Consider the following 22,771-nt stretch of genomic DNA (forward strand, 5'->3'; position numbering starts at 1 on the left):
CCCTCTCCTCACCTCGGTCCGAGCACTAGAAAAAAAAAGAAAACGAAAAAGAAAAGTTATTTATTCCAGCAATGCAAGGTCTTTGGGCTTCTCATTCAACATCTCTCTATACTTTGGTCCCCAGGGGAAACTGCAAACCTTTATCTCCTGGTCTTCAGCGGTTCCTATCAGCTCAGTAGGGAAGGGTGGGGGCAAGTGGGAAAATCCTTAAGGAAAAAGGAGTCACCCCTGCGTCCAAAAGTATTGGAAGTATTCGCTCGTATCTGCTTGTGGTCCGTGCTGGTGCTCCGCCGCCGCCCCTCAGTGAAGTCCGAGAAGCGGCCAAGTTTAAAGTGAAACGAAGATGGAAGCACTCTCTCTCCCTGTTTCTCAGAGAGTCCCTGAACTTATTTCGCCGCAGGTTCTTGCCCTGGACTTTTCGGAAACCTTTTTTCACTTCAGGGGACAAAAAGCCACAGGGGCAGCGCTGATGGTTTTAGTGGAGAGTCTCCTGGCCTGCAGTGGTGTCCGCTGATGTATTTGTCCTTGGTGTCCCTTTGGTTTATTTTTCTGAGGTGTCGGAGGTGTCGCCACGCAGACCCGCTGCTGCGCGAGTTTGCCACCAGCTCTCGAACTCTAATCGTCCGGCGCCACCCGGGCTCCGCGGAACTCGCCCCAGAGCCCCGGACCCGGTGCCACCAGCGAACCTGGAAGGAGGAGGCGCAGCAGGAACTGCGGCCCCTGAGCCGAGCTCCTTCGGAACAAAGCCTCCGGAAGAGTTGCGCGGATTCCTAAACCCCGGATTGGACCTGGAGCCCGGTGGGCGTAGAGAGGAAGAAGAGGAAGGAGGAGACACGAGAGCACTTTCCACCTCAAGCGCCAACACCCCTCGCGTCCTCTCCTGAAAGAGGCAGCTGTGTGGGTCCTGCCTACGCGTGGGTGCACGTGTACGCGCTTGGGAGAGCCCGTGGGTGTGTTCGGGTGTGAGCGCGTCTGGGCACCCGCAGGGCAACGCTGAAGCCTGGGAGAGCTCTATTGGTAGCCAAATTCGAGAACGCCCTATCCTAGGAGGCCACTGGCACGTGGCTTTGACAAGTAGGCCTGGAAGAGGCCCTCATTAGCCAGCTTCCTTCGGCAACTCCCAACTCTTACATTCTCTTTGGGTTCAGACTGGTTTCGGGGCCAGCAGAGATCCGAGCTGAGAGGGAGTTCCTCGCTGGGGCCGAAGACCAAGTGCTGGTGAACCGGTTAAAGAGAAGTGACAGGATTTCCAGGCTCAGGAGATAGGAACAGCTGATTTCACTCGCGGTTCCCAGGAGAAAGACTTTTTCCGGGCTGGAGGGAGGGTAGGGTCGAGGAGAGTAATTCTAGGATTTGTGGCGAGAAAAGTCGACCTCCGCCGGCGGGGCCCTGTCTTGCTTTCTCCCCATCCCTCTTCTCTTTCCTGCTTCAGACCTGTTCCCTGTCCCAGTAACGTTAGTGGCCTGGTCTGGCTTGTGACGACTATTGGGTTTACTTTCTGCCCTTGACATACTAATATGTGACCAACTGCAGTACTGGTAATGTCTGATGCTCAACTGAGTTGATTCTCAAATATAATATTCTTTTCAGCTTTTGCGCCCATCGATTAGTAAGTAAACTACCACCTACTACTAAGGGGACGGTGGAAACCAGTCGCAGGCGACTGAGACCCCTAGGTCAGCAGTCCTCCATCTCAGATATTCCTGGCGGGTTATAGCTAATGACTTTTCCCTGTGCCATAAGCAGTCACAGCCTGACCCGGTGATACTCCTTTACCCCGTAACCGTGGGGCAGTGGGCGGTCAGCAAGTCCCCCCGTCGCAAGAGACTGGGGACGCCCCTAAAGTTCGCCTTCATGCTCCAGATTTTCTGCTTTCTCCCCTCCCCCTGCCTGCACCGCCCCCGCGCCTCGCCTGCCCCGGGATTTGCCGGCGCCTGGCTGGCCCTTTACTCCAGCCCTGGGTAAATCAGCCCGGAACTCGCCAGGCTCCGAGGCGCGGAGGGAGGCGTGGCGGCCCCGGCGAGGGTCTCGCCTGACTCCCGGAGTCTCGGCGGCGCGGCAGCTCCTGTCACTGCGGCGAGGGTCGGGCTCACCGCCGCGCGCCCCGCCGCCGCCACCGCCTCCATGCTGCAGCGCGGGGCGCAGTTCCTCCCGGCCCGGCGGCTGCAGTCGTCCAAACACGCCGGCTCGGGAAGCCCGGAAGCCGGGCCCGCCCGGGCCACAACCACAGCGCGGGAGTCGGGCCGCCAGTCTCTCGCCTGAGCCGCGGACTCGCCCGGAAGCCGCGGGCAGCGGGCGGGGCACTGTGCAGTGGCGCGTAGGAAGACTGCCGCGGTGTGCAGAGCGGTCCGAACTAAGGGCTCTGTGTGCGTGCGCGCGGGGGTGCGTGTGTTTGCGCCTGTTTTTTGTTCTTCCCTCAAGGATGGCAATGGCTTGCAGCTGGCTGCTCTCTTAGGATTCTAGAGGTTGTGGAGCTCTAGGTTGTGAGCACAAACCACCCATATAATCCATTTTGCACGGGCGGTTTATATCAGGAGAAAAAAAACGCAACTGGACGGGGGTGGGGCAGACCAAGGAAACCTTCTGGAAATACAAACACGCACGCACAACACTCATAAGAGAGAGGAAGAATGAAAGACCTGGGAAGATGTCTGTAACCTTCCTGCTGGCCCTTCCATTTTTCCGGAAAGATTCTGGATCGTTTCTACCTTTTGAAGTCATCTTGGCATCTATTTTTTTGTAAGCTCTCTCCAGCTTAGTAGCGTGCGTGAGGGCGTGTGTGTATGTGTGCGCGCGCTTATCTGATGCATTTGACTGTCTTTTGTACAACTGCCCAGAAGCAAATGTGTTAACTCGGCGGTCCCCCTCGATGCCTGGCTTCTCGCAGAGCGCGGAGGACGCCCAGACCCATTTTCCAGTCTGGATTCGGAAGGGCTGCTCAGCTTTGGACCCTTGTGTGTGGATCGCTTTACCCAGAGGCTTGGAAAGCGCCAGTATTAACCTGCTTACAGGTACATCACAAGGTCACCAGAGGCTCTTGCAGCCGTCTTGTTTCTGTGCATCTAGACCTTCCTGTCTTGGCCCGAAGGATATTTACGTTTCGGTCGACATAATTTGAAGCCAAAAGTTCAGCCTGTCGAGCTGGTTTCTGCACAATCAAGGTAAAAAGAATTGCCTTTCAAACTGCTTAACAAAATCCCCGACTCTTCGACTCTTCCTTGCTGGTTCCTGGCTCTTTTGCCTCCCCACCAAAATGTCACCAGCTCTTGAATTACGTGGATTTGGGTTGGAGGAGAACTTGAAGGAAACGTGATAGAACCGCTATGCTAGACCACTCTCTTTGCTGCCCGTGGTCCTGTGGGCATCGAAGCCGATCGTGAGAAGGACCAGTCACCTCCTTGCTTTTCCTTCCCCGTGCTGTACTGTGTGTGTGTGTGTGTGTGCAAGTGTGAATGCGAGTGCGCGCGCGCCTGTCTGCGAGTGTGTGTGTGTGTTTGAGTGTGTTTCTGTGTGTGCGTGCGCGGCCGCCCTACCTCTGCCCGATTCCTGGGTGCAGAAACGCGGGTTTCATGGGGCGATCGCCGCGGATCCCCCGCCCAGCGCGACCTGCGGGCAACGGCGGCAGTGGCAGGAGCCGCCTCTCGGACTCCCTAGGATGCGGGTGCTGAGCTATGGCAAAGGGCAGCGAAGTGACGAGCGAGACCCACGTACGACTGTGAAAGCCACCTGGAAACACCTTGCCGGGATTGTACCTGCGGGCAGAAAGTCTTCCTACGCCCGTCTTTCCTCTAGAGGCACCAGGTAACAAGCAAACGACTTCCCGCCTCACCCAGTTTCCCTCTGATCTTATTTCTAGTGTCTTATCTGCATTGCAGGCTACTTTACTTATTAATGTTTTGAAAATCATTAAGAAGGGCTGGATATTCAAGGGCGCTCTGTGATGTAATATAATTTCTAGTAGGTGGAATATAAATCTATACCTGAGCATTTAATCTAGTAGTGAAAGCTAAGAAAATATGGATACGCTCCACCCTAAGTGATGTTTTTGGAAGCTAGGCGTGTTGAACCTGTCTGAAGATGCCAGAGATTAAAGTCCCGTGTTTTCTTCAGGCTATGGTTGCCACGGACCATTTGGTATCCAACCCTCCCCAGATTGTGGAGTGTGAGAGGGTGTTTGGTTTCCACCCATCGTTTCAGGCAGGGATCACTTTGACCCTTCTCTTCCTCTGGTGCCAGGTTGTTTTCCTGATTGTCGACGAGCTTGCCAGATCCTTTAGTAGTTGTAAATTATGCATCTGGAGACTTTAATTCGAAATAGAGTTTTCTTGGAACTTGCTTTGAGTGGAAGGGAATTCATTGCCACGGGTGTATGTGTTGAGATACGGTGTTTAACTGCCAGGGTTGCTTTTATGTAGCAAAATAGATCCATATCTAGAGGAGCGCTGCTAAAACCACAACCTCAGTCCCCAGCTGCATTGTCTCGCTTGTGGAGAGGGGCTTGTACGCGCGTGGTTTGTTTTTATTTTGTTCTGCTTTTTTTTTTTTTTTTGGTTTGTCTCTGTATAATGTGTATTTTGAAAATTCTTGCCAGTGCCTTGATTTACAAGGAGTAGGGTGGATTTGCGACTGCCTAATTAACATATTGGGTCTGATATGTTAAAAATGGAGATTCCCACAGCCGGCTGAGGCAGAACAAATTTAGTGAACTTCCAAAGCCTCTTACCTTCGCACCTTATTTCTCTCATTTTCTATCCCATCACCTCTGCGTCCCCTACAGAAAATTTCTCTCCCTTCTCGAGGGCATTAGGATTAAGAAAATAAAGCACTTCCAAAGTAGTCTCATCAATGTTTTATTAGACAGTGAAGGCGGTCTGAATAATTCAGCTAGGGAATGCTCGTTTGTCTCCCGCCTTTGGGAGCTGCCTGCTCGCTGCACTCAACCAAGGGTTTGGCTCAGCCGAGCGCACGGTGCCCTGCTCCTGGAAGCAGTGACTGGGACTGCTCCGCGGGTTTCTCTTTGCTGAAGCCGCTTGGAAAGTGGAGGGGCGCTGCCTGCTTTTCCTCCGCCCGCTGCATTTTTAAAATAGATATCCGTATGATGGTATTTGCGGACTACAAGCCGGTCGCTAGCTAGCTGCTGTCGCTGTCCCTGCGCCTTGATGTCCCCGACTACTCTGGAGATTGGGCTCGGCTGCTGCTTCAGCCCTCGCAGGCTGGTGGTGCTACAAGGCCGTGTTTGCAGCGGGCTTGGGGGCTGGGCTCCGCCACTGCAGCTGCCAGGCCCGCGTTGACACTTTCTTGGGGCCGGGCGGGAGAGCTCAGCGGGCCCCCTGGCAGACAGCGGGCGCATCATGGCAGAGGTGGCTGCCTGGATTTGAGACGGAGGAAGTGGAGAGACACACGTGGGGGGGTGGGGGTGGGGGTGGGCAGTGAGGTCCTGCCCGATTTCCTTGCGCCTGCAGCCCCATCTCCCTTCTTGGTAAATGAATATTCAAGTACATAGAAGGAAAGCTGGCTGGCTGCAAAAATGCCTTGATATTCACATACTGCATGATTTCTCAGGATTCAAAACCTGAAACGAAGTGTGCTTTTCCTAGGCCTCCATTTGTTCCTCTCTTCTCTCCCCTCTTGCTCTCCTGGATTTAATCAGGTCATTTCTACTCCTGTTTTACCTCCAGTTGAAATACCACTGGAAAGACTGCTACCTACCCGCACCCCAACTCCAATAAACACGAAGGAGTTGAAGGCCACTCTTTAGACAGATTTGCTCTGTAACTTTGAGCTCTAGGGAGAGCCAAGAAAGAATAGGGAGTATAACTCGACTTTAACAGAAAAGCAGGTCCCCCCTCTACTTTCTGAAGACTCAGAAAGAAAAGGGTACTGCCTGCATACATAAAGACTAAAAATAACTGAATTTGAGAGGAATTAGGTAAGGATTTTTCTTTTCTTTCATCATTTCCTTTTTCTCTTTTAGTGAATTTATTTGTATTTCTCCTATTGCTCAGAAAATCATAGTCAGAAAATTGATTTGTGTATACTAAAAATCTGACAGAGATACCTTTTTGTCCCCCAGATTTCTTCAGAATATTATTACAACAGAAACTTATAGCATACTCATAATATTTGTTAGCAAATAAGCCATCCCTGTTTAGAGGGTGCCCAAGAAGGATGGGATACTGGTGGAGAATATTAGTACTTGGGAAAATTTTGTGTTTTCTCCATGTCCCTCATTTCATTTCACCCTGGCCTTTTCTCATTAAGGATTCAGTCCTTTGCAGGTTAAGTCTTGTCCTTGTGCCCTCATCCTCTGCGAAGGTTGAAACAAATGTATTAACTGGATGTTGAGTGATCAGATGCCTAAACATAGATTGTGGTGTGATTCATGTTTAAAAATGCCATTCATTGGTGCAGACTGGAGGTAGGTGAAATGTCAAAACCAGATAGTCCCCCTAGCATAGAGTTTCATGTATAGAAGTTCCTTAAAAAATGGAGCCTTCTGCCTCCCTTCTCTTCTCTCTTGTCTGGAGAGACAGAGAGGTGCAAACCAGTTTGAGGATCTGAGTCCACTGCCCTTGGTCAGCGTTGTACTTAGAGCTGGCTTGACTCACTAATAGGTCAAGACTATCAGGTATTGATAGAAAATTTCCTAGAAAAACTTTCCTTCCTTGTCAGCTCTCTTGTGGTCACTAACAAGAGGGGCAGAACAATAGGAAAGCTAGGATACCCATGGACACAGATGTGAGCATATAGGCAGGCGGAAAGGAGTTGTCATTTAGCTCCTGTCCTTGAGACCATTCCTTTTTGTCATTTTTTCACTTTCTCTTTTCAAGAGGAGAATGACCTTGAGCAACACCAGTCTTCTGTGCTTCGCATACCTCTTTTCCTCCCTCAAACATGTGATGTATATATGAACACACACACATACATACATACACACACACCTGAGTTTTGAAATGAGATTCTTGTGCTTATGTGTTTTGGGAGGGGTTCATCAAATATATCTCTGATTGATACCAGCCAGAGGTGATTTTCTTTCCTTTTCCATAAGAGTATGTAGCAAGAGCTGTGGTAACTTGAGGCAAGATTGCCCCACCCTTATCCCCTCTTCCAGTATTTTTATCTCGTCTGTCATTCAGTGTATTCCTGGTATTAAAGCAGTGTCTGATTATGGCACTGGTGTTTAAATGACCATCATATGTTATAACTGCCTTTTATCTTTTTATGAATGACCATAAGTTCCCTTTTGTGCATTTAAACCAGTGTTCTGTTTCCTCTTGCTTCTTGAAGCACTTTAGACTTCTTAGTTTTGCTGAGTTTTCTAGCTGGTGAAATTAGGATCTTGCTTTCTGCTGATACTATTGCTGTGTTGATATGTGGTTGGGATGAAATGCCTGCAGATTTCTAACAGTGTTCCTGCCTCTACATAAAACTACTACATCATAGTTCTATATCATAACTTAGTTATTATATATCTATATCATAACTATATATGATATATCTATATCTATCTATATATAGATATATCTATATCATAACATAGTTCTATATCATATCCAGTTATTTTAAGGAAAATTTACTATAAATAAGATTGCTAAGTATTTTTGCCAATTTTAAGGTTGGAAGAAGAAAGCTACTTGAAAGTTTCTGATGGCTTAACTGGCTAATCTACTGACTCATTCCAGTGAATTTTATTTTCTGTTTACTCAGAAATGTAATATACTGGCATTACTTTCAGAGTTTTGTGTATAGTATAAATGGTTCTGAGTTTTATGTTTCATTGAAGAGTAAAGATATAAATTCAGGCCTTTTAATAGATGTGTTTGTGACCCTGTAGGATACATGACTAACTGGTAATTTTGCTAAATCATTCCACTGACACACATGTGCATAGCTCTGCCTTGTTCAATAAACCTTGAGAGTGAGACTACTTATTATATTTCTACAGCCCACATTTTTATTCCTGTGGCATCCTTCAATCATTGAGGACTATTTAAAATCTAAGGCGGTATAATTTGTCCATTACATGGTGTGCTCATTGTGAAATTAAGAAGTATTATGTTTATAAGTATTGAAGCTATTCTGGTTAGAGGTGTACCATTTTTATTATGCTCTATCAACATAAATTATATGTTATTATGAAAACTCCTGTTTTATGTAAGTATAACAAGAGCTAGAAAAAATAAAGAATTTAATTCAGATATAGTGCTGTTTTTTAAGCTTTTCCATCTTAGTGTTCTGATAGATTCTATTCTGACAGAATGCTTTTTACTGATCTATGACATAATTTAATACTAATTATGAAGATGGTTAACAAGTGATAGAAAATTACAAAGGAATTACATGGTTATATAAATGCTCTGTCACTTTACTGATAACAAGTAAGTCACATGAAAAGGGTTTTTTATTTAAACTACAAACTACATCCGTAAGGTTTCTCGGAAATTGGCTTTGATAGCCTATGTTTATTTAGTTACAAACTTGGTCACATTGGGAGGAAAATGCCAATTGACCAATTTAAGTGCTCTTAGAAAATATATCTTTTAATAAAATCTGTCTAATTGTAAACCTCATGCTTTTCTTCTTTTCTTTGTAGGAGCATATATGTAATTTATTGCTTTTTAAAAAGCTTCCAATGAAATATTTTGAAATCGGTGTTATTATAATCCTTATGAAGAACAATTAAGAATTACCACTGAATGGTGAATCTATTTTAGATTTTGTAACAAAAAAAACTCTCCAGAAAAGTAACAAGATACAGGAATAAAGTTGTAGGATCCTTTCACCAGCTCTGAGAGTGTTTCTGAATTCTTAGAAAAAGAACAAAAGAAAATGCCAATTAGTTCAATAGATACTCAATTAGAACTAGTACACTTAATCAAGAGTTAGAAGCCAAAACAGTGCTGTTTACATTACTGTATTTTCACTTTGCCCTTTGTAGCTCTTTTAAGGAGTTGCTAAAGAGACCTAAAGGACATATATTAGTTGCTCTCCAGATTCTGTCACCCATGTTGACTTCTCATTTCCTGTCTTGAAGTAATCATGAATCTTAGTGGTATCACTTCCAAAGTTATGTTTGCATTAAAGTGATTTACTAGTGGAAACATATCAACTCTGTAACCATGAAAACTAACTTTCTTGTACCTTCTTTGGAAGTAAAGGCTGTGGTATTTTCTCAATAATTAGCTCTTTTTGTTATTTTTTCCCATGGTGTAAAAGTTAGGTTACCAAGTGATTTATGTGCACTTGTCTTATTAGTGCTAAAGCATTTGTATAGCAGCGTTAAAATGCATATACTTTATAGGGAAACATTGAACACTGAATTGAGTACTCAGGACATATGCTTTATTCTACATGGATAGAGTTATCATTATATCACTAATATTCACTAATATATCACTAGTATTCACATATATTTTAATTTGAAATGCCTCACTTAACAGAAATATGCCTACCTTTAAATTGAAAATTTGGGGTTATTTATAGTAATTGTGTAGGATATTTGCCTTGTATTGACTCTTCAAATGTCAGGCACTTTGTCAACATGTAACTAGACATTGGATGCTGACCTCAAGAAACTTATTTTCTTAGTAACATGAAAGATATAAACAAGTGTATAGCTTGAAAATAACTGATATTTTAAAATTCTGTTTTGATATTTTATGCTTTGTAGTAGGGAAGACAGAGGAAATCAGGAAATCATAACTGTGTTTTGTGGACAATGGTATTGCACAGTGGTTAGAAGCATGAACTTTGGGATTTCATATACCTGTGTCTCAGACCTGTATAACCTTGAGCGAGTCTTATAACCTGAGTCTTAGTGTCCTCACTTCTAAATGAAGCTAATAATAAAAGACACTTAGCTGTAGTCATCATCATCATCACCATCATCATTATCATCTCATCATTAGCTATCATGAGGGTAAAGGAGAAAACTAAAAGAAGTGGTAATTGAATGACTTCAAAGCCTATTCTTGGGGCCATAGATGCTCAGGATTCCAGGGAATGCTAAAGGTCACCCAAACCAGGGGTCGTGCAGTCCAGTGTGCTCAGAGATCAAGCAGAAGATGTAAAGCAGGAAATCTGGCTGGCTTTAAGAAATTGTAGGCTGTAGGATCTCTGTTATACTGGAGAGTGCCTGATTTACCCAAGACATTCAAATTTAAATTCATTTTAACCCCTGATGAGTTTGGCATTATGCAACTTCTGAGTTATTCTGACATCCATTCAATCTTAAATTTTTTGGAAAGCATTCCTGCCATGTGGTCATCTTGACTCAGCTTGGATACCTTCAGTGATTCCCAAAATTACTCCATATAAAGTAGATTATTCCAATTTGTATAATCTTATCATAAAATTCCTTTTTGGGATTGAACCCAAAATCTGGTATCCTGTGGCTTCTGATTAATTTTAATATGGGAGGAGAGACACACAATAAGTCTAATTCCCAGTAACAGTACCTCAAATATTTAAATTCAGTTACTCAAGATCCCTAACCGACAATTGCTCTGCTTATGATTAAACATAACTTGACCTAAACAGGTTTGGGACAGTTTTCTACGTGTCATGATTTCAAGCCTTTTACCTTTTACACTCAGTAAATTTTAGCTATCATAAATCTTCATCATTACCCTCTTTGAGATAGGCTCCAATTTTTTTTCTTGCTTCTTATTGAATTATGTTACCAGCACCAACAAGCCCTGTGGGTCTACTAGCGTAGAGTTGAGCAGGGCCATTGTTTCCTTACTCTTGACACTGGAGAAAGCCAGGTACATGCAGTAATCCTCCATCTAGCACTCCTGTCAGATATTACTGTTTGATCAATGACTTCTTCCCTTTTGAGCCTGGACAAGTCTTGAACATGTATCTCTAAGATGCTACGACTTGTCAATTCAAGTTTTGTCACAAGATTTAAAGTATTTGCCATTCTGAGTCTAGGCACTAGTAAAGATGCCTGAGACCACACTTTCAACATTCACATCACATGATTTGCTCCTAGTGCTCAAATTAATTAAATCTTCTCCACTAAATATTGAGACAAGTAATATAAATTTCAGTGTTGGTGTTCATAATATATACGAGAAACAATGGAATGGAGTAAGACAAGGTGGATTTTCACCTCGCCCTAACTTTATGGGTTGGCTCTGTGATTTAGACAAGAATGATTCAAGGCCCGTTCTTTGATCCGTTTACCAAATATTTCTTCATTATTTAATTCATGCTTTGATACTCTGCTAGCCATTTCTCCTTTGAGACACAAAAGCCCAAATGGCATAGATACCACTCTGGGAAGCTGAAATCTCGAGTGAGGAACACATATTCTTTTAGTGAGGTAGCCCTAGGCCCGAGTCAGTCTTGATGGTATTCTCATATCTCTGACTCTTAACTTACCCTTAAACCTAGATGATGTTGATTTCTAGTATATTTACTAACTTAATTTGTGTTACCTCCTCCATTATTGAATAAAGTCCATGTTTAGGCTCCTAGTAGTTTCCCCAGCCTTCATATGAGGTCACCTCCTAATTTCCAACAAAGGGAAAATTATTTGAATACAAAAGGAAATAGTCAAACTCCCTTTATCTGGTATCCTTGTAGAATGAGTCTTCTCCTTCTTGACCATTCTCCATGGTCTTGAATGTTATTCTTTTGAGGCATCATATTTAGAAATGCTTTTTTTAGATGTTTACTTTTAATGGAAATGCTGATAGTTATTAAAATTAACACACTAATTCTGAATATAGTTAACCTTTTCTTAATGACTTCATGTCTTCATTGTATATGTTGGTGATTGCAGAAAGCCCTTGGGGACCAGCCCATGACATGTTTAAGGCAGCTTATACTGATATTAAATTTTCCCCAACTTCTTTTCCTTCCCTTTATCTTCTGTGTATGATTAAAAACATTTTTTTCTTTGTTCTCATATAGCTAACATCTTTTTTCAGTGGGTCTGTTTTCCTTTTTAACGGACTGATTGGAAATTTATTGACAGAGTGGTAAGATTATTAGCTGTTTTTGTAAAATAGAGTCTGAGGATGACTAAAATTCTAAGATCCTCTCTATTGAGGAAAGCACATGAGTTTTCCTGCATGTACTATGTGGAAAGCACTGAAAGATGCTAATGTCTCCATGTACTATGTGGAAAGCACTGAAAGATGCTAATGTATCTTGCATAATATATGATTAGATGATGATGATGATGGTGAACAGGATCATCATCGTCATCATCACTTTCTGAGAATGTCCTTTGCATACACTGTTGGTTTTTACTTTCTTCTAATCCATGAAATAACCTTCAGCTTAGGCATGATTGTATACATTTATAGAGGAGCAAGTCTGAGGCTGAGGACAGTTTCCTTGTCTGTGATTATATGACTAACAGACAATAGGGCTAGAATTCAAATACAAATATTTCTGATTCTAAAGAAGATGCTATATTTGCTATATGTAGATTTCCCTTTTCTCCTCTTAAAGCTGTTTTTTGTTTATTATTATATAAATGTGTTTTTAACCTCTTTCAAGGATGCTGGCTATCTTCTGAATATGCATCTTATTCTCAATTTCTTTTCCCTTTATTGTACTCTATGAATTGCCATGTTTCATATCTGGAGGTTTTTGAAAGACTTTATGGTTATCCATTAGGGGATTCTCTAGCTGTTTGCATTGAGAAGGGAATGTTTGGTCCTGAGTCTGGAATATAAGTATATAATAATAATAATTATTATTATTTTTTGCTAAACAAGACTGTGTGATTTTGGGTGATTTACTCAATTCCCAATTCCCATCTGCAAAAGGGACTTGCAAGCCATTATAAACTGCCTGGTACATCTAGGTAATTAATAAAAAATTGTTCCCTTTAGTGCTTTTCCTAGTATAGAAAAATCAGAAAATTCTGTGAAATGTTAGGACTGGATGGAACTTGGAGATCACTCTGTTTATCATTAAAACTTTTGCATGTGTCTAATTGTGCTTTACATTCCACTTGCCTCTGTGTGCAGGCTGCTGTTGCAATACTTAATGAGTGCTTCAGGCTTTAGCCCCAGATACCCCCTCCCTTTGGGATGGGGTCAGAAAAAAGTCAAATAACAAATTCATTTCTTCACCTTGTATCCAAATTTCTGTGCATTATTTCAGTGACAGAGGGGCCTGACATTAGCCAAAATCTGATACTTAATTCTTGGTGTATCTGTTGGCAGAATGGACCATTTCTAGAGAAAGCCCTGTGGTCTGTTCCCATCTGCGATTTACGTTCTTACCTCCCTTGATGAATTCAGAATAACCACAAATCCATTGCAGGTCTTCCGACTGAGAGTAGATGTCTGTTTACCTTCCCCTTGAATCTGGATTGGCCTTGCAACTTGCTTTGAACAATAGTTGTGGCAGAAGTAATATGGTGTAACTTCCAAGCCAAATCCTCTAGAGACCATGTATCCTTCACTCTTAACCTTCTGGAGAAATGTTAATATCATGCGAAGAAGCCTGGGAACCCCTGCTGTAGGTAAATGGCCCAAGTGATCTCTAGCACCAATGGCAAGACATACTAATGAGGCCATCTTACACCATCCAGATACAATTAAGCTTCCAAGTAATTATAGTAACATCATGAGTGATCACAGGTGAGAGTAGCAGAAGAACCTGCTCCAGTTGATGGTTGGAAAAGATAACTGAGACAACTACCACCCGCCTCCCACCCGCCTGCCTTGGGTGATGGGACATAGCCAGCCACCATGCCTATTTTGGAAAACAACCCTGCCTCCTTTTTTTTTAATTCTTTCAACAAATATTTGTTAAATATCTACTATATTCAGGCATGCTGCCCCTCCCTCTCTGGATTCATGGGTTTCCCCCCCCCCCCTTTTTTTTTTTTTTTTCGGTACGCGGGCCTCTCACTGTTGTGGCCTCTCCCGTTGCGGAGCACAGGCTCCGGATGCGCAGGCTCAGCGGCCGTGGCTCAAGGGCCCAGCCGCTCCGCGGCACGTGGGATCCTCCCGGACCGAGGCATGAACCCGTGTCCCCTGCATCGGCAGGCGGACTCTCAACCACTGTGCCACCAGGGAAGCCCTGGATTCATGGATTTTTGAAGAAAAGTATATTTTTTTCTTAAGCCGTTGGAAGTATTGGCTGATTCCTCAAATGCCTCAAGTTTCATCAGATTGATTTTTCCTAAGATGGATGAATGTATGTGAAAATTAATTTTGATTTGCCTGTTTTCTATTATAGCCACTTATCACCTGCCTTAGAGAAGCTTCCATGAAAAGGTTGTCCTCTTACGCTAGGGATCATGCTAGTCACCTAAAGCACGAGGGAGAATTTGTCTTTGTTTCTTCAAGTTACCTTTGGGCTTGGTTTGGTTCAGAGTGACATTTTGTTATTTCTCCAAGATTTCATTTTACCTTCTAATTATGTTTTAGTGATTCATATTTACTATTCATTTCTTCTGTAAATTAAATCTAGATTGCACAATTACTTTATTCTGGAACTTCATATACACCTCATTTTATTTAATAATGTTCTCATTTATGTATCAAATTACTCTACAGGAATTTGATATACTGTTATAGATATAATAAGGTGCAGAGTATAGGCCATGGGGCAGTGCAATTATAATGGTTTTCTAGCTTTCTGATTACTATTTATTTGCAAAAAAGACATAATTACAAAAAGAATAAAGTCAAATTCAATGTTTTTACTTTTGGTAAAAGAGATACATTTATTGGGGGGGTGCATGAGAATGCGTATCACATTCACCTCAGTATTTTCTACAAAGATGTTTTGTTATGGATTTGAAAGTCTCCCTGGAATGTGTGGAATATGAAATATTTTATTTACATTTTCTTTCTCCTGTATCTTACTGTGATTTTAAAGTTTAATATAAGATAGGTAATATATGTTGTGCTAATCATTTGAAATTTCTGCTTGTGAATTCTAAAATAATCAAGTACCTATTCTATTTGCTACTTGTTGCAATATACATTAAAGTTGAATTTTTTAGCATGGTAGTATCAATTTCCTCATCTGTAAATGGGGCGAATGTTGACCTCCCACGGCCTACTGTGAGGAATAATGCATTCCCAGCACTTCACACATTAACTGGCAGATGATGGAATGCTCAAACAGCACTAGCAAAATATATGTCCTTGTATTTTATATATCAGAGTGTAATATTTGGTTTGAGTAGATTGTCAGCTTGCAAACATCTTTCTACTTTACTTTGTTGAGGTCCCAAATTGAAGGAATCTTCTAAGATAATATCAGGCAATACTTTGCTTCCCATTTGAAAGCAGAAGTTTTTTTAAAAAAATATTAACAAAAAAGCAAACTTTCATATAGATCTAGAATAAGTATTGTTAAACTAGCTGGAATAATATTTTAAGAGAAACATCTCAAATGATGTATGGCTTTTAGAACATGATTAGGAAAACTGAAGATAATTATTTTACCACTTATCTAATAGGCACAACCAATGCAAGTTGTTTAGAGTTTTAAAATTATACAATTTGGGGGAGCTTGTGAGGAGAAAAATATATAAAATTACAAACCCAAAAGTTAGATAAAGTATCTTGTACGGGGCCTGTGTGTGTAACACTGGCTTTGTGGCCTATCTGCTTTTCTTATTAAGGACATGTTCAATGAATTCAGGAGAAAATTAGTAACTTTCTTTTTATTTTCCTGATTAGGAAACTTGATTTTGTGGTTGTTTAGACTAATTTGTGCTGAGAAATTTTTAAACTCATGGTAGCCTCTTTAATAGTTCTAGTACTTCTTCAAATATATTTTTATTAATTGAAAATTGAAATATTTATCTAAGTAGCCATATGACTATATGACTGTAGCACTTCTTGTTTTATTGGGATCAAAATAAATGGAGAAATCCATATGTGTAATTGGTGACCAAATTTTTCCAGTGATGTTGGAGAAATAGTTTATTCAATTTGAGGTGATGTCTATAGCATTACAATTGATAACATGGAAAAAATAATTATCTCTAAAGTATATTCAAAAAAGAAGCAGATTCTAGGCAATATTTGAGGAAAATAGAGAATTTCAGTGAAATCATGCTTGGTACAAAATGTGCACTCAGGAGGTGTTGTTTGAAAATTGATATGTACATTTATTAATAAATATTTGTTTTGGAATGTGGCTCTATAGCACAAAAATCTATTTTTCTAAAATAATGGGAAGAAATTAGTTTCATTTTTATAGTCATTTCCTGTAAATTGTTATTTACACTTTAATGTTATGAAAAAGAAAAAATCACTATTTTTGAAATATTAAAAAAAGCAGCCCTTGAAAAAAATGTAATGTCATTCTTAAGATTTTCCCTATCTTGTCTGTCCACATATTCCCTCTACAAAATACAGTCTATACAGGGAATGAGAAGTATCAACTCTTTCAAACTGATTCAAAGCACATAGTACAAAATTTTCCTTGATGGGGTAATAGGTTTTGTGGGAATCTGTGCTTCTTGGATGGAGAGAGAGTCCATGTGAGCTGTGTGTAAATGGAGTTAGTACTCATTCTTGCTGAATTAGTACTGTCAGTAACAATTTGAAGACATGATTTGCCACTGTAAGTTGAAATCATGTGTTGATTATATAGCAATCCAAGGAGGAGAGACCTGCAGGTGAAAGAGTGAGACAAACAGAGTGATAGGAGGATCCAAAGCTTGTTAGAGTTCAGGCTGTTTCATCAGCATTCTTCAGCATAAGATTTTTGGTTTCAGCACCTTAAGTTAAGGCTGGAAAACAGGGTTGTGTCACTTGGAACTCATTTAGCTGCAAGTGGAAAACCCAACCCACACTGGCTCAAGCATCTAAGGAACTTCTTGGTTCATACAACCAATAGCCTTAAGCAGGGTTATCTTCAGGTATAGCTTGATTCAGGATTAAAATAGCTGAAAAACGTGGATCCCACTTTCGGCTCTATTTTCTCTCTATTAATCCCTTCTCAGATTTGGAAGGGTGGATTAACTTAGCTTCATATCATCACACTATGAAGTTGAAGTTCAAAGGTAGAAGGAGCAGGACAAGAAAGAGGGAGGGAAGTCAGGGGTAGATAAGGGAGAAGAGCAAGGAGAAAGGGTGGGAAGGAGGAAGGAAGAGGAATTGCTTCCTGACAATCTGAATAAGGTCCTTTAACTGGTTGTTTTCAACCCTGGTTGTTTGACTTGCATCCTGTTAACATCTCTGAACTTGGAACTTGGTTAGAAGGAGTCAGATCACTGCTTGTTTCATTTACTTCTTCCTTCCTCCTATATTCCCTTCCTTCTTCCATGCTTCCCTCCTTTCCTTTCTTTCAGAATTATTTTCCATGGAAAGCCCCTCTCCTGTCTTCCATGTGAAATTCAAAAGCCCATACAGCTTTAGAGAAATTTTAATATTTGGCTTTGATAATCAGTGTTTCATGCTATAGGGGAAGAAGTAGTTTTTCCTCTGCTCTTCTAAGTTCGTGGCTGAGACCGCCCTGTAATAAATAAAAAGATTAACAGGATAAAAACAAACAGAAATTTAATAACATGTATACGTCCTATATACATGGACAATACCCAGGAAAAATGAGTAACTCCCCTAAATGGCCCAAGCCGTCACCTCAAAGACCATCTTCAGCTAAAAACAAAAGATTTTGGAGGGAGGGAGGCCAGTTATGGGAGATTATCAGGCAAAGCACAGTAAACAAGGATATGGTTGTTATGTAGATCTAAGTTGGCACCTTCTCCACTGATAAATTTTTAGAGATTTAGTCACCCTCCTCTTCCTTCCTGGTACAGAGAGGGAGACACTCTTACAGGTGGATATTTTCTTCCTAAATGTAAAATGTCTCTTACTAAAGGGTAACTTCTAGGTATTCAGAGCTTTTCCTATGTCTGCCGTTTCTTAAAATAATAAACCAAGAATAAACTTTTATGCCAAAGAGGCATATTTTGGGGTGGCATATTCTACTCCCCTTCACTGCTTTAAGATTTCTTAGCAAGTTTTGTTATTTTGGGGGAATTTAAAGTTGTAAAGCCACAGACTTACTGTGAAAATCTTTGAAATGAGTGGGTCTAATAGAATTTACCTACAAAGAAAAATTGCATCTGTATCATTGAGAGGTTAAATAACACATTATTTGAATAAGACAAGCTTCATCTTACTATAATAGAACAGTAAGTGGCTATTTGAGTATACACTCACACACACGTATCCACATAAGCTTATTTATTTTTATCAAATTCTAAGTCTTCATTAATAAGCATGCTGTATATTGTACTATTTGTAATTATCGCACTTTAAAGAAGATTGTAAATAATTTCGAAGCTAAATGGTTTTGGAAAAATAATATTTTATTCAATTTTGAAATAAAGTTTAATAAAATTATAAAAGAGAAAATGATAATGAATGAATTTAAATATAATTAAAATAAAGTCTCAGGTAGCTTCTTTTTCTCTTTGTAAAACAGCTATTGTACAAATGCTGAATAATTGTTGAAGCTTTTGCATTCGTTTTCATAATCTGTCTTTCAGCCTTCTGAAGGGTAGCATTCTTCATTATGATTTAACCATTTTTTGAAGCCATACTCTCTTCTTGATAGTACTGTCTCTCCCACTTCCTTTTTAACTCTCTACTATAATTTAATTTTAAGGTTATAGGTGATAATAATGAACTGTTGTAACTGGGATAGACCATCATTTTGTATTGACTTTCCAGTGTGATTTCAGTTGAAGGAAGCAAGTAATAAAGCCCTGGCATGGGGTGACCTGGGTCAGTTTGAGAGCTTTTGCTTTAGCATCAGAGCAGCTCAGCTGTTAAAGTTCAGCCTCCCCGCCACCCCAAAGGCTCATCACAATTCCCACAGGACCATTCATTAAATGAAACTTCCATTTGAGGAATAAAACAGACAAAAATAATGCCGGTGGGATTTTGAAAAATTTCTGTGTGTTTGAGTTCCTATTAAATGGCACATCGGAAAAGTAATCAAACACACTTGTGTTTTGTAGGGAGCACAAAACGTAAGAGAGTTACTGTTGTGTGCACCCTCTATTAAGTGGTTTTAATAATCAATTTTCAGTGTCTTTGTTATAAAACCCATGAAGAAATTTAAAAAAATGTAGCCCTGACTGTTTAGCCTGAATTGATAACTATAGGCAATCTCTACCCATATTTCTATTATATTTTAATTGCACTGGGCAGGCTCCTTAAGGTATCATCCATTCTTTAAAATTTGGATAGTTACCTTCATTTTAGCTTACTTCAACATAGTGGCGATGGAATCATTCCTTTCACAGTCAACTTTTGGTCAGAATACTCTAAAATTAATTATAGTGAAATGATAATTCTGCATTCTTCATTGGAAGGAAGCTGGTGGCAACCTCTGAAGAAAATGCAGTGTGGCTAGCCAATGTTCCTGTTTCTTCTAGTGTAATGTAACTAGTTTAATCAATTACATATGCAACAATAAGTTCCTGAATTACCAAGAAGGAAATGTTTCCTGGCAACTATATATAAGGCATTTTGATGTCAAATACCTCGAGCTTCAGCTATCCAGAGTTTGAAGTAACTTCTGTCCCTTACTTCACAATGGGTAGCACATAATCCATATATTTTACTACCTACACATACTTTAGAATATTTAGTCTTTTAAGTATAGTCCAAGACATTGCACTTTAATCAATGTGGATTGAAATTTGAATGACTGGTTAGGTTTCCTGTAATTAGTCTTTTTGTGGAAGTATCGTTGCTATTATTTAATTAAAATTGACAATAGATTGTTCATAATAGTGAACAAGGAGGATATACTGTAATGTAACATCATATCATTTGCAGTCTCTTCAGGTGATTCTACAGAGGGGAAAAACATTGAGCTGGAAGGTTATCAGCAAAAATAGAATATAGCAAGAGAGTTAAAAATAGTACTGTCTTCCCTGTCTTTTTCAATCCAAGTAGAGCACTCATTGTATGTTACTGCACCAAATCTGCAAAGTGCTTTAAAGAGTCACTTTTAATTGAGGTAACCCTGAGCTTTTTGAAGTGTAACCAGTGACAGACTAAAAGGGACATTTTGATTAAGCAGTGGTTAAATTATGAAATACTGTTACTCTACATCACTGCTGGGAACCTTAATTGGTGTGAGGAGTCTAACGAAAGGAACAAGTACAACAACAAAGCAGAAACAGTTCTCTCACAGTTCACACACAGAAAAAAAAAGACTTGTAGTTTTTTCATTCCATTTTTTTTTTGTTCTTTTGATTGAATCAATAAAGAATGCCCCTACTGATTTTTTTTCCCCATTTCTTTGTCTTAGTTCTTTAAAAATTGACTAGTTGGGCTTCCCTGGTGGCGCAGTGGTTGAGAGTGTGCCTGCCGATGCAGGGGACACGGGTTCGTGCCCCGGTCCGGGAAGATCCCACATGCCTCGGAGCGGCTGGGCCCGTGAGCCATGGCCGCTGAGCCTGCGCGTCCGGAGCCTGTGCTCCGCAACGGGAGAGGCCACAACAGTGAGAGGCCCACATACCGCAAAAAAAAAAAAAAAAAAAAAAAAAAAAAAATTGACTAATTGCAGACAAAATATCTTAATTACAGGTTAATCAGTTGCCAGTTTAATTGTTAATGAATCAACTCTAAGGATTTATTTCTTGCTAGCATTTTCATTCATATTTTTCTAAGATACAAATTGCTTTGTAATCTTCATCATGATTAAGTGATGGATATTTAGAGATGCATTAATGAACCAGAGAGAATAGTACAGACTGCTTTTTGCTATAGAGTACTCTGTAGTGTACTCCCACATTGTTAAATGTTAAACAGGATCAAGGTATGGCCTTGAAATTTGTCTCATAGATATAGTTATACAGGAAATATATAAGAAAGTTAATTGCAATATGAATTATAATAGCAAAAATATATTTTACAAAATACTATATAACCTAAGTATTTATCAATAGTAAGCAGGTTTCTTGACAGAATATTTGCTGCTCTTTAACTAAATGAAATAGATCTATATATGTTGATAAAGAAAGCTGTCCAAAATATATGGCTACATAAGAGTGGAAGTTATGGTGACTATAATGTTATCCTCTTTGTACGTATGTAAAAATAGACATACACATATGCAGATGTATATATGTAAAATATGCATACATACATGCAGATGTATGTATGTTTAAAATGTACATACACATATGTAGATGTGTATGTATCTAAAATATACATTCACATGTGCAGATACACATAAATGCATATTTATGAATTAACATTCTTGGAATGATACATATACACAAAAAGTAGGTGGTGGTTCCCCCTGGGTGATTTTCAATATTATCCTTTTATGGTGTTTGAAACTTTTTATCACATACACTTAATGACTTATAATAATTACAAGCTTAAATATAAAGTTTTAATAGCCATTACTATTACAGATCAAATAAAATTAAAAATGAATATTTATAAATGATGAAATGCCACTATATGCTAAACTTATACTATTGAATGTTTATATGTCAAAACATCAATGATATTACAAATTTATTTTCTATTAATGAATTTCAGAAATTTAGCAACCCAGCTTATCTAGAATGTTGATTACACTGTGTAAAACAAACTCAATGTATGGTTCTTAGTGGGAATCTCACTAACAGTATGAAATGCCAAAAACATTCAGTTCCTTCAGTGTTTCAGCTCTGCCTTATATTATTACAGTTTTGGGAAGAAAGTATCTATAAAACCTAGACATTTAATTTAACCTAAAATAGTAGGAAACTTTGACTTCCACCCTAAAGGAATTTCAGTCTGGGCTCTATTTAAGTCTATAGCTTCATGTTCCTGGAGATAGAAATTTTGAGTGTTTGGTGCTTGTTTGCATCAGACTCCAGTGCAGTGTTTGTCATGTAGATGAATGATTGCATCATTAAATTTAAAAAAAAATTTTTTTCTATAATCTTAATGTAGTTTGAAAATAAACTGTTTTCTAATTTATTCCAATTTATTTATTTTAAATTTCAGTATCATTGATTTATAATATCAGTGATTCAGTTATATATATTCTTTATAAATATATATATATATTTTTTGCAGTATATATATATTTTTCTGATTATTTTCCATTATAGGTTATTATAAAATATTGAGTATAGCTCCCTGTGCTATGCAGTAGGTCCTTGTTGGTTATCTATTTATACGTAGTAGTGTGTATATGTTAATCCTGTCCTCCTAACTTATCTCTCCCCTCCTTCCCCTTTGCTAACCATAAGTTTGTTTTCTATGTCTGTGGGTCTATTTCTGTTTTGTAAATAAGTTCATTTGTATCATTTTCCTCTAGATTCCACATAAGTGATACCATATGATATTTATCTTTCTCTGTCTGGCTTACTTCATTTAGTATAATAATCTCTAGGTCCATCCATGTTGCAACCAATGGCATTATTTCATTCTTTTTTATGGCTGAGTAATATTCCATTGTATATATATCTCACATGTTCTTTATACATCTGTTGATGTACATTTAAGTTGCTTCCATTTTATTAAGCAAATAAACAAAACAAAACTAAAGGAGACAGGAGGTCCTGCTAGGAGACCAGTCTAGAATATTGATAATGGAAATTAAAAGTGCCACTAAATTCCACATTAACAGAGATAAAAGTTTTATTTGGATTTTGTACAGAAGAATGAAGCTAACCTTTTGAAAATTATTTTATCTCATATTTAACAAAAGTATATTTATAACTATGCATATTCCTAGAGCAAAAGAAACACTCAAATCTTATCATTCCTCTGCACGTTTTCAAACAATATTGATCAAGAGC

The 22,771-nt window shown here is 39.7% G+C and overlaps 1 protein-coding gene across 2 annotated transcripts in view; it reads left to right on the forward strand.

Annotated features, from left to right (window-relative positions):
• Positions 1-1,772: 1,772 nt before the first annotated feature.
• The window catches only part of LRFN5 (leucine rich repeat and fibronectin type III domain containing 5), a 256,240-nt gene continuing 235,241 nt past the window's right edge, over positions 1,773-22,771 (forward strand). For both annotated transcript variants that reach the window (XM_033428422.2, XM_004270004.3), the window contains exon 1: positions 1,773-3,801. The gene's annotated coding sequence lies outside the window, so the exon portion shown is untranslated. The remainder of the gene's footprint in view (positions 3,802-22,771) is intronic.

The sequence above is a fragment of the Orcinus orca genome, chromosome 2 (genome assembly GCF_937001465.1).
Source record: "Orcinus orca chromosome 2, mOrcOrc1.1, whole genome shotgun sequence".
Lineage (NCBI taxonomy): Eukaryota > Metazoa > Chordata > Mammalia > Artiodactyla > Delphinidae > Orcinus > Orcinus orca.